We start from the raw sequence: 12,813 nt of genomic DNA on the forward strand, positions 1-12,813 counted from the left end.
TCGATTTCAAAAACTTGTAACTGGTAAATATTTTGTAAGGACATATTGAACAAAAGTTGTTCAGTTTATCGAGATCTATCAATTGATATCAAGAAATAGGCCTATGGTCCTAATGGCTCGCCTGTAGAGTCGATTTTTTGTCGATATCGGTCGATCTCAATAACTTTTTACAGGTAAATATTTTGTAAAGACATATAGAACTAAAGTTGTTGAGTCTATAGAGGGCTAACAAATGACATCAAGAAATAGGCCCGCGGGCCTTATGGCTCGCCTGGAGAGTCGAATTTCAAACGAATTTCACCGCAACTTTGCTTCAGAAGCTTATGATATGAAAAATTGATTATATCTAAAGTGTCTTAAAGTCGGAAACTAAATTGGGACTCATTTGTCTTTTTTTTTTTTTTTAACTCCGAGTGCATCAACAAATCGGACGGAAGACCTACTCGTTGCTCGCAACGAGATCGTGTCTAGTTTTCTATTTATATCTAGTATACTTGACAATTATGATAGGTATTCTGGCGTGTCTAGAATGGTACAAAATAGATTAGCATGAATAGGGAAAAACTTTTATTTCTTAATTTCCATTCCTTCCGTGAAACATGATACGGATATAGACAGCGGAAAAATATGAACTTCACGAGTTTTATTTCTGGGAAGAGTGCCTTTTTCTATGAAAATCGTTAGGATTGGTAAGTAAACTTCTGAATGGATTTCTCTCTTCATAAAATAGTATATGTACGTATCGTCTAGACTGTAGTCTAATACGATTCGTCTAGAAACTCGAGACTAGTTTTTGCTCTTAATTATCAAGCAAAGAAGGTATATAGAAGTGCTCTTAATTATCAAGCAAAGAAGGCATATAGACGATTTCTTTGTCAACAAAGCAGTGTGGTTTCTTTGTAGAATCTCTCAGTTATGCAACATCAAACGAAAACGAGCTACATTTGTATTTAAAGCTTTTGGAGATTATGTTGGCGGCTGTATTTAGTCATTAAGGAAAATGACGCAGGGGGTCTAGTAGCCACCCTGAGCCCCCTCCCCCAAGGTAAAGAACAATACCCTTGGTGGGGCCCATGCGGTGTGCCTTTGAAACTCCTGGGTGCAAACATCAAATATTACATGGTCATTTATTTTCCTGGTTAAACTATATTTCATTTTTTTCCCCGATTAGAATTACGGAGACTGCGTGCAATGGTTTTATGATGCTATTAGTAATATGTATAAGCTTGAAATGAATTAAAATCTAATCAAGAAATGCTTTGATTTGTACAAACTTAAATTGTAGAAAAAAGGTACCACCCATGTTATATTAAATGGCCTTGTGGTCAAGAAAAGAGTGATCAAGTTTCACATTCCATCAGGACTTTCGTTTTAAGAATCCCCTTTATGCAAATTTAGTTTACAGTTGTGTCAGGACTTTGTAGTTGTGTAAAAGTCATGAATCAGAAAGTTAACGGAAGTAGAAAGTCAGACGAACAACAATAACATAAGTGTCGCAATGACGTGTTCACAGAAGCAGATAAATTCCTCTTTAAAGATAAACAGATTGATTTTCTTAGTCTATTGGAATCGGTGAAAACAAAAATAGAACAAAATGAATTGTGGGTTCATACAGTTCTAAATTAACTCGGCAACTCGTTTTTTTAGTGAAATAATTGTTGGAAAAGATTATTCCTTCATCGATGCCTGTGAATGGATCAATCAATGTGGTTTTATTGTGATTTTAAAAAAGATAGCTCCTATATTTTGAGTACAATGTCGCAAGATGGTATAATTAGTCTATGTCTGTAGGTACTAGTTCAATACTTATTGTGTTGGCCAAGATATATTCTTGTTACCTAACCCCATTCAGCTGATATCATTTAATGTTAATTTAAATTTAGAAAAGGTTTGAAAAGAACTACATTTTGTGGCCGAGGAATTTTACGTGGCGACGTAGTCAATCTCGTTTAGTCAGTGTCCAATTCAACAAGATTTACTACGGTTCTAAATTTACCTATTTTCTTGAATATTACCAATCTTACAAATCCTTTCCCACCGGATGATAAAAGATAATTTCATTATATTGAGAGCTGAGAAACCCAACTACGGTTCAACAGAAAGAAAGGCGGACCAGCAAAGTTTTGTGGAAGACAAATATGGCACCGTAAGACACGAAGAACACTGTTGGCCATCCATTGCATCTCAACCCATCTCCAGCCGTCTCGACCTGTCTTGCTACTAGACTAATGTAGGGGGACGATAGAGTGAGGCTGACGAACTGCGCGACTTTCCCTCACTTTAATCCAAGTCTAGAGCTAGCCATGACTTCAACACACTCGTCGCACAACTGACTAGGCTCTTCCAGGCTATTTGGCACGAGGAAAAAATCCCACAACATTTAAAGGATGCCAGTATTGTCCACATCAACAAGAGGAAATACAATCACCAGTCTTGCAAAAATCACAGAGGCAGGTCCATCACTGGAAGGTTTCTGGCTCGTGTACTGCCCAACTGTCTCCTTCAACACGTTGAACGTCCCAGAAAGCCAGTGCGGTTCCGTCCTAAACGTGGGATAACTGACATGATATTTGCTGCACACCAACTCCAGGAAAAATGCTAGGAGCAGCATTGCGACCTCTGCATGACCTTTGTCGGTTTGACAAAGGTTTCGACAGTCAACAGTGAGGGTTTGTGGATGATCATGGAGAAGTTTGACTGTCCCAGCAAGTTTGTCACGCTTGTCCGAGAGTTTCATGATCGAATGATGGTGAAGGTACTAGATGACCGAGCCGAGTCAGAAGCTTCCCCAGTGACAAACGGCGTGAAACAAGCCTGTTGTGTGCTTGTTCCAACCCTCTTCAGCATGATGTTCTCTCTAAGACTCTAAGGATTGAATTCCAATCCGGCACAAAATGGACGGCAGAATATTCAACCTCCGACGCTTGCAAGCTATTACGAAGGTGAAAAAAACCTGTCACCAGCTGGGACCTTTTGTTTGCCTGATGACTGTGTCCTCAATGCCAGCACAGAGCAGATGATGCAGAATGAAATGGACTGCTTTTCACATGCCTTTGACAACTTTGCTCTTACAATCAGCACCAAAAAGACTGAAGTGATGAACTAGCATGCCCCAGGCAAGCCATACCAGGAGAATCATATCACCAAAAAAAGGACAACACTTGCAGGCAGTAGACAATGTCAATGTCAACAACAGGATTGCCAAAGCCAGTTCTGTCTTTGAGAGATTGCGCGAGAACGTATGAGAGCGAAGAGGACTCAGCCTCACCACCAAGCTAAAAGTCTACCATGCAGTGGTAATTACCACCCTCCTATATACAAGCGAGACATGGATGGTCTATAGCAGACACGCCAGACAACTTAACCATTTCCATCTTAGCTGTCTTCGAAGACTCCTTCTCATCAAATGGCGGGATAAAATCCCTGACATGGAGGTCCCTGAGCGTGCAGGAATGCTCAGTGTCTTCATCCTACTACAGAAAGTGCAAGCCAGATGGGCTGGACATGGCTACCTGACTATCAGCTACAAATTTTGAAATATTGTTCTACAGCGAGTTGTGCCAGGGCAAGCGAACAGTTGGGCACAGAAGAACGGTTCAAAGACACCCTCAAAGCATCTCTCAAAGACCTCAACATTTATGTCAACAAATAGGAGACACTTGCACTGGACCGTCCATGTTGGCGAAGCAAGCTCACTGCTAGAACTCATTTATCAGAAGCTAGACCCACCACGGAGGCCCAGTAAAAACTTGCCGCACGCATGGACCGAGCTGCTTCCACTCCCACTTCAGTACGCACCCACATGTGTCCTACATGTGGCAGAGCCTTCAGGGCACAGATAGGACTCATAAAACTCATAGGACTCATAAAGCACCTTCGGTGACTAACATCCTACGCTCATCAATCCAAAGTTGTAGTCATGGTCTTCTTCGATACCGAAGGACGAACAACAACAACACATATATTTGATTATTGTTGATCTCGAAAAGGATGCTTCAAAGAAACGTCGTTCCCGTTCTTCTCTCGGGAATATATGCTAATCATTTACGCAACTCCTACCGGATATATAGTTCGTTGTAGCGAAGCATACCACGCAGTGCAATATGGTGTTTATATCTCTCAGCTGATTCGATATGTAAGAGCTTGATCTGCATAAGATAAAGTTTTAAATTTAGTCAGTCTACTACGAAACAAGTTGATGTTACAGGGGTTTCAATAATCTCGTCAGCATTTCGCAAATTCTATGGTCATCATAATGATCTAGTTTGCTAATACAACCGATCTTTTTATCAAATGATGTCTGACGTCTTTCATACCAATTTTTAGACCGTTATTGGCACACTGATTTTAACTACGGATAACTCCGTTTAACTGATCAAGATATAAGGCTGACGGCGGCTGTGACCGGTCAACAGGAGATAATTACTCCCCCTAGGCACCTGATCCCCACTATGGTATATCCAGTTGTCCCTGGTTGCCCAACTCTCTTATTTATTATTCTTTATAGAAGTTTTGAAATTGATCACAGTTCTTCACCGTTCCCATATCAAGTCCAGGTGTGAAGCTCTTAAAAGATTATATTCTCTATGTGGAACCACATATCGATTAGACACATGTTGACAATATGGTTTAGCTCATTTCTTGTTTGGAATAAGAGAAAAAAAATTATGAGATCCATAACTTTCTATAAAATTTTTACACAAAGTGTTTTTGTGTATTTAGGAAGTAAGTATAAATGTTGAAAGCATATTGAGAGAGAGAGAGAGAGAGAGAGAGAGAGAGAGAGAGAGAGAGAGAGAGAAGGCCTACAGGCCTTATCGGTCACCTGAGCACTAATGAAAAGTATCACTCCTCCCAAGGGCTTTGAAATCTAGAAAACAAATCCTGTTTTAAATATCTAAGCTAAAGTCTAATGTTCAGCAACAGTATAAAACAAGATCTGTTCTTAAACTTTCAATGCCGTCAAAAGTGCATACACTAATGAAAGGCTTTAGATAATATGATAGATGCATTAACATTAAACGATATGACTAATTTGAACCCATTTTAGAGTCAAAACCGTGGGTTGTGAATTTCACCATTTTTTATACATCCTTTTCTGCAATTCTTAAGTATGCATTTAGATTTTATATAGTATCAGCAAACTTGAATAAGTTCTTCAAATCGTTATTAAAACTTTGACTCCACCCTGAAAACCAAAATCTTACCCCTAGCATCATGGAATTTACAATTTTGGTAAAGCAATACCTTTTACACATAAACACTATATATTAAGTTTGGCCCCACCCTTGAGTCAGAACCCCTATACTGGGGGTCGTGAAATTTACAATTGTGGTAGAGGCCGTCCTGCTATACATCGTTATGCATCTAGTTTTTCTTGCACATGTGCAGTTGAAGAGAAGAAAAGTTTTTAAAATTGTTTAATTTTTGGCAGTTTTTACCCTGCCCCTAAGGCAGGAGGAGTCCTATAACGTCAATTGCTCAAAAATCCTTCATACATTTACTTGCCCTAGTTAACGTTATACTTTCGATATATCGGCAATAGTTTTAGTTATATCAATGCATGTTCTATAAATTCTTTTCATTTTGATCTTAGTAATTCTGTTGGTGTCGTCTAAATAAAAACTTTCTATAGCATTGAAGGTCCGATTTGTCGGACAGCAGATTCGTTTGTTTACGCATCAAAATTCTATAGCTTTTAGAATTCCTGCACAAACTTGTGATAAAAACACCACATAGGGGTGTATTCTGCATGGAAATTATGTAGACTCCACATAAGTATATTGTTTTAATTTTTCAAAGCAACATAATTAATAAAATACCCACAACTCTCACAAAAATAAATAATTCCGGATTGCTCTCGATTTAATTCGAAGTTGATATTCATCAACAGCACACCTTTCGATCCAAAAAATCGTTCGTGCAAAATTTATTTGTATTGATAGATTTTGATAAACTACAGTCAGTTTCTGGATCGAAGGTCGTGTTTTATATGAATTATATGACTAAATTTGAAAAAAGTGGAGATTTCTGCAGAAAACCAGACCGATACCGGTTTTGTCTTGTATAGAATTCCACAAGCTGACGTTTTGGCGGGGAAATCTTGGCACGTCGCGATGGTATAAAGATTATATTATCAAATGATAGCAATTTTATTTCAATTCATTCTGCTTTATTTTTTAACACACCACAGGGCCAATATAGCTAAACATGGTCTTAGTCCTTTACAATTTATGCCCCCTTGCTCTAAAGATGTTTCATACCAAATTTGAGAATTGAAATGGTAAAATTCAAGAAGAAGTGAAATATTTCTACTTTTTATACATTTGATATCTTACCATTTTGGTCCCACCCTGATACCAAAGCCCTTACCCCTGGGATCATCAAATGTTGGTAAAATTTTGATTTTGCAATTTTGGTAAAAGACCACCTGCTCTTTCTAAATATCTGTTTAGTTTCAATTAAGTATCAATAGCACTAACAAAGATGTTATTCAAGTGTTTTCCAGATACACAATATATACTAAGTTTGGGCCTAGCCTGGGGGTCAGAACCCCTATCCTAGGGATCATGAAATTTACAATTTTGGTAGAGACTTCCTTGCTCTACATCACGATGCATTTAGTTTTTCTTACACATGTGCGGTTGTAAAGACGAAGATTTTTGAATTGGTCGATTTTAGGCAGTTTTTGTCCTGCCCCTAGGGCCCCAGAGGTGCAGGGGTCCTGCAATTTACAATTTATGTCCCCCTTGTTCTAAAGACGTGTCTTAACTTTGAAAAGAATTGGAATGGTATATATCAAGAATAAGTTTAAAATGTTGAGTTGTTGACACGTCGCACGGTGATGGACGACAACCAATTGCAATAGGTCATCTGAATAAACCCAGGTGACTTAAATATCAACTATTTAGGTCTCAATATTGAATGTATCCGGTTAATATTGCAATATTGCAGCGAAACTTAAACTTGATCATTTCAAAATCAGCAGGTATGCTTCAAAAGTTCTTAAACTTATAAGCAGGGGTGTAATTTTTCCTCTTTTCAGAGGAAAACCTCGGATTGGCTGAATTTTCAGAAAAATGAAACACTCTGAGTTTAATCTAAAGTGACAGAAAATTATATTTCCCCAGGTAGGTTGAGTTGTTTTCCTTCCTTTGGACCAATATTCCTCTGATTTCTGAGGAATTCAATCGCATTCCTATTACAAGTGTTACATGTATACCGAGGAAGCTCGGAGAAAACATTTAAAACATGGATGTTACCAAAGTCTGCCTATGAAAAAGATGCTAGACCCCATAATGTCCGAGACCAAATATGATGTCGATATCGACAATATCGTGATACATGTAATATTGTGTCGATATAATGCTCTTATATAAATATTGCATGTAGTTGAGGGTAACATTGAAAATGTTCACCCCGAGAAAGTTATTGTCAACCGAGGCGTAGCCTAGGCCACTAGGTGACAATATATTTTACATGAAAGTATAATAAAACATAATTACATTTAACAAAGTTATTGTCTACTATATACAACAATGTTTTCCAATGACCAAGTACGGCGGATCTAGAAGAATTGTTGGTAGCTGAATTTTCGTCCGTACGCTGCAATTTGGCTGCCAAGTACGGCAATGATATCAATGATATTGTTTCCATATCGTCAATTGACAAAGTTGAAAATTTACTAAATACTAGACTGTTTGCAAGGGGCATATACGATAATGATATGATGTTAGATTTAGGGTTATGTTTAGGGTTAGGCAGTATATTTATACGGACCGTCTTATCCTATTATTGGGATCGCAAGCTAGAAGTGTTCCATTATACGACACTTTTACTCACCCTTCGAATAGTGTCAAATGTTATATTCTATTCATAACATAAGAAGGGATAGCTCAAACTAAAAGTGGCACGCATGATGATGATAGTCAATACGATCATGATTCGATATCGATACGATATCATCGATATCCACAAGATGGAAAAGTGGAATACGCGATTCAGATGACAATAAACTCGATATTGATGCGATATCGACAAGGAAACCTCAACAATCATGATTCGCTATCAGTACGATATCGACAATACAAACCTTGAGGACTACAGTCTTAGTAAAATAGCCAGTATGGTATTAATATCGCACTTATCTCGTTTCAATATTGACAATATCGTTGATATCATATATACAGCGTTAAAAGTATGATTTGATGAAGTTTAAAACTGAAATGTTATGTATTCCCAAATTGCAGCAAGTGTACTTGGGAAGATTCTATTATTTTTACATAAGATTTCATTTTGAAATACAGTTAAACAAGGGGTTTGCCTACAACACAATGAAAATTAACAAGGAGATTATCTGTAAACAAAGCACCTAAAACAATTCACACCCCATGGAATTGGGATGTTCCTTACTTTCCTATCAGAATACGAAAACATTAATCTACGCTGAGTAAAATACCACGACGCACCAAACGCTACAACATTGCATTGTCTACGACTGATGATATGTATGTATAAAAACACGACCGATGATATGTATGTATAAAAACACGACCGATGATATATATGTATATAAACAAGAAATGTTGTAAAATGTGTATTTTATTGAAATTCAAGTGGAAAAAGGTAATGTGACCTTAGACCTGAATTTAACTTTTTGATCTGAAAATTAAGACTTTAAGGTTTAGATTGATAACTGGTTGAATTTCTTTTTATAATAATAGTTACATCCATTTCAATTGGTCCATGATGGGCGATTGATACATGTAATTTGGGTTTTTGTGGAACGAGAAAATGTTGATGATATCAAGGTGATAGATTTGTTTCACATGTGTGTTTATAACACATTGTTGCTATTGATATTTTACAGAATTGGTGTTAAAAAGTGATCAGACGTGCGTGTTTATTATGTCAGGTATGGAAATCGTATTTTAATTGTTGATAATTGTCACATAATCTCTACCCAGAGTTATCGTATATGTGAGTGTAAGGAAAGATAACTCTGGGTGGAGATTGTCTATTTACATGCAGTATATCTTTTTGTTAGTAAAGTAAATAAAACATCGTACTTTAGTTACCTTCTGTATATCAGGGCATGTTCAACTTAACTAATGGTCAATTTTCAAACGTACTAATTCCATTTGCAGACAGTTGTACTCCAAACAGAGAGGGGAAAAGACCATCATTTGATCTTAAATTTGCTGCTGACCTAGTTATTGTGCCATCTTTGTCAGAGGAAGAGATGGTTAGTCCGTTTCTTGATTACCTACGTCAGGTTCTGACTGATAATTCGATTCGAAATGCTGTTGTCACGCATTGTGGTGATAGCAGATTTTTTCAGGGAAATTTCTTAGAGAGAAGTTCAGTTGTTCTGTATCTATTCACAAATTCATCGACAGAAAAATTCTCTGCTTACACACAGATACCTGGATTTCAAGAATTTCTGTATAAAAAACGTTTTATTCCGGTTCTTGGCGAGAAAGATGTGAAATTATCAATGCCTGCTTGTGTACAAAATCCATTAGAGTACTGGAGAGATGACAAAATGAGAATTTCTTCTATGGTAGTAAGTATTTATGAGAAGCACAGAAGGCTACGATTGGAGAGGGGGAACTGTCAAAGTGTAAAAGAAAACACGTGTTTAAGCAAACGTAAATCCGAGGTATCTGTAGTAGGAGATAATCGGACTCCAGAAATGCACATTAATGCGGATATCGTCGTGATTGGCGATTACAACATAGTAACTACGAATCCCTCCAACAACGAAGATGACAAAGATGTTCGAAACCGAGTCACAACATCTCAATCTCGGGATGAATCTGATGAAGACGACGTCTTTACCCACAGGGGTACAAAAATGCCATTGCCCGTTCGTTTAAATAGTGCCAACAATACACAAAACGGCAGATCACAGTCCATAGATCAGACAAACAGTGAAAACACCCTGGAAAAAACTTTACACAGCACTAGCAATGACGAAACATTAGAAAAGCAAGTTTTTCAAAGCCCAAAAATTCAAGAAGATCACTTTACGAGCAAAAATGAAGAATATAAAAACTTCCCCAAAGAGAAAAACGGAAACCAGAGTTCGTCTTCCTCAGACTCTATTGTCAATCAATATCAACTCTGTGATATGAAGAAATCAATATATATCCGAGACAACACATTAGGATTTTGTTGTACGAAAAACGCCACTGCAACTGTCATATCAAACAACTTATCTGATATTAGCAGAAATTTCATTCCGGAATTTCCTCCGAACATACCAAATCAAAGCGAATTGAGCGACAGGGAACCAATTTCGAATGAAAGAAATGAGTCTAATGATTATAATCGTTAAATGTCTCCTCCATCTTTTCAAATCAATTCACTTCGCCAAACTCTCTTTCACACATTCCATGAAAAATCGAAAGAAAGCCCATCGCTCGCAATGCCGTTGTAATATTAAATAGTGACCCCGTTGAAAAATTACCCTGGGGCCATTTTTCAACAAATGTGTGATCAATTTTCAATGTTGAAAATTGAACCAGACCGTTAAGTTTCAACAGTCTCGTTTAAAGTCAGCATTTCGCAAATTCTATGGTTGTTATAACGATCTAGTTTGCCAAAACAACCTATCATTGCGTCAAATGCTGTCTTAAGTGTTTCATGCCGATTGACCCTGGGATCATGATATCTACAATTTGAAAAGGGGTTTCCTGTTGCATTCAGTTTCAATTTCATATCATTTGCATTAAAGAAGGTGTTACTCTTGCATCATGGGATACTTTCGTTATTTCCAACCAATGTTGTGTAAATCATAACATCGTTATTTTTCTTATTTAAGGTATTATATCAAAGAAACCAACGTTTCCAGAAATCTGTGATTTTTGTGTTAATATCAGTTGTTTTCACCAACATGAGGAATTCGAACATAATTCATTTGTCATAAACGTTTTTCGGTGTAGTCTGGCATGAACTATAAAATATGGAAGTGTTTGTTTTTCATTTCTTGTTTCATAAACGTTATTCTTTGTTTCCAGAATTCTGTGATTTTTTTTGGTGCAAAAATAAGTTGTTTCCTCCCAAAATGAGGAATTTTAACATGTTTATTCATCATATTTTTTCAGGGTAATCTTATGTAATGAATTATAAAATACGGAATTGTTTGTTTGTTATTTCTTGTTTAATTTAAAAGGTATTCATTGTTTCCAAAAGTCTACGATTTTGTTGTTGTTTTCATATTTTGCGCCAAAATTCAGAGAGCGTATGGAAATCAATCTAAAGAAGGCTGAACTTGGTGACAATGATCGCAATTCATCAGAATAACAGTAAAATAAAGTGTTTTGACCATTGGCAAATTTTGGCCCTTGATATGCGCGCCCCTTGCCCTTTTGTCTCTCTCTCTCTCTCTCTCTCTCTCTCTCTCTCTCTCTCTCTCTCTCTCTCTGTGACAATTCATTTTAAACATTTATATTAATATGTATGTAACATTTAATTAACCGTTAAAAACTTACCCCATTACTGATCAAAATTTAACGTTGATCACTTTTCAACGAATGTTTTTGATCAAAATTTAACGTTAAATTTTGATCGGGGTCAACTTTTAATGTTAAGAAATGATCCCTAGGATCGTTTTTCTGCGGGATCACTATTTAATGTTACACCGCCCGAAATACAAGTCAGCTTGCCGTCTTCCCAGAACCCATGATTTGGACACATAAGATGAAGCATCTTTTGGGAACATGACGTACATGACAAAAATATACATGGACTTCCATATACTCATCCTTCGCATGTTCAGTAAGACTTGAGGATGAAAAGTGTTACATCGAAAGCTCTAAAGATGACACTGATAATCATCTCATTTAGTCAGTCAGTTTTTAAATCGAGGCAAGCTACTAACAAACAAGTTCATGGTACAGGGGTTTCAACTGTCTCGATTCAAGTCAGCATTTCGCAAATTCTATGGTCGTTCTAACGATCTAGTTCGTCAATACAACCTATCATTGGGTCAAATGCTGTCTGATTTGTTTCATACTGATTGTTAGGCCGTTCTTGGTACACTGATTTTGACTACGAATAACTCCGTTTACCTGATCAGGATATAGGGTTCACGGCGGTTGTGACGGGTCAACAGGGATGCTTACTCCTCCTAGACACCTGATCCCACCTCTGGTGTGTCCAGGGGTCCGTGTTTGCCCAACTATCTATTTTGTATTGCTTATGGGAGTTATGAGATTGATCGATGTTCGTTATCTTCCCCTTTCATCTGGGAAAATGATGTTGTAGAAGTCACTAATTAGGTATCCAATATACCAAGTCAACTGGAACAAACCTAAAACGACGAGTTTAATTTTGTAACTCATTACACCCACATTCAAAATAAACACTTGCTTGTCTGAATTTCCTGAAGTAAACTGAAACAAAATATATATGTGTGTGTGTGTGTGTGTGTGTGTGTGTGTTAAATACCACAAACCGTTTGAAATACGGATGACATCTCAAAATGAGTAAAAAATTCACGTCGACACGAAAAAACAATCAACCATTCAAACTGTTTAAAATGTTCCAAATTGTAGGAAAATTTGCAATTGATATATATAACTCAGCAATAAATGATTACACACCTAACGTCTGCTAGTACATCTGCTAGTACAGCAAATAGATAGATGATCTGAAAACAGTGAATGATATGCTGTTTTCTGAGTCTATAGACAATAACTCCCCTGATAATAGGTCTATCGAATAATTCGGATGAAAACATGCATCTTATCAATGTACATTTATACATCAGAAAGAAATCAGCTCAATATCTATAAGCATAGTACTTAG

At 37.0% G+C, this 12,813-nt stretch overlaps 1 protein-coding gene and 1 long non-coding RNA gene across 7 annotated transcripts in view; one reads left to right on the plus strand and one right to left on the minus strand.

Moving 5' to 3' along the window:
* Window positions 1-12,813, minus strand: part of LOC130051998 (uncharacterized) — an 89,453-nt gene that overhangs the window by 38,929 nt on the left and 37,711 nt on the right. The gene's annotated exons all lie outside the window — the stretch shown is intronic.
* The window catches only part of LOC125679013 (uncharacterized), a 29,757-nt gene continuing 17,338 nt past the window's right edge, over window positions 395-12,813 (plus strand). Inside the window, exons 1-5 of one of the 5 annotated variants that reach the window (XM_056155651.1) lie at window positions 395-689; window positions 7,046-7,130; window positions 8,307-8,507; window positions 8,870-8,914; window positions 9,147-9,244. The gene's annotated coding sequence lies outside the window, so the exon portion shown is untranslated. The remainder of the gene's footprint in view (window positions 690-7,045; window positions 7,131-8,306; window positions 8,508-8,869; window positions 8,915-9,146; window positions 9,245-12,813) is intronic. The other 4 variants (XM_048917878.2, XM_048917879.2, XM_048917877.2 and 1 more) reach the window with 4 other exon arrangements.

Source organism: Ostrea edulis, chromosome 2, assembly GCF_947568905.1.
Source record: "Ostrea edulis chromosome 2, xbOstEdul1.1, whole genome shotgun sequence".
Classification (NCBI taxonomy): domain Eukaryota; kingdom Metazoa; phylum Mollusca; class Bivalvia; order Ostreida; family Ostreidae; genus Ostrea; species Ostrea edulis.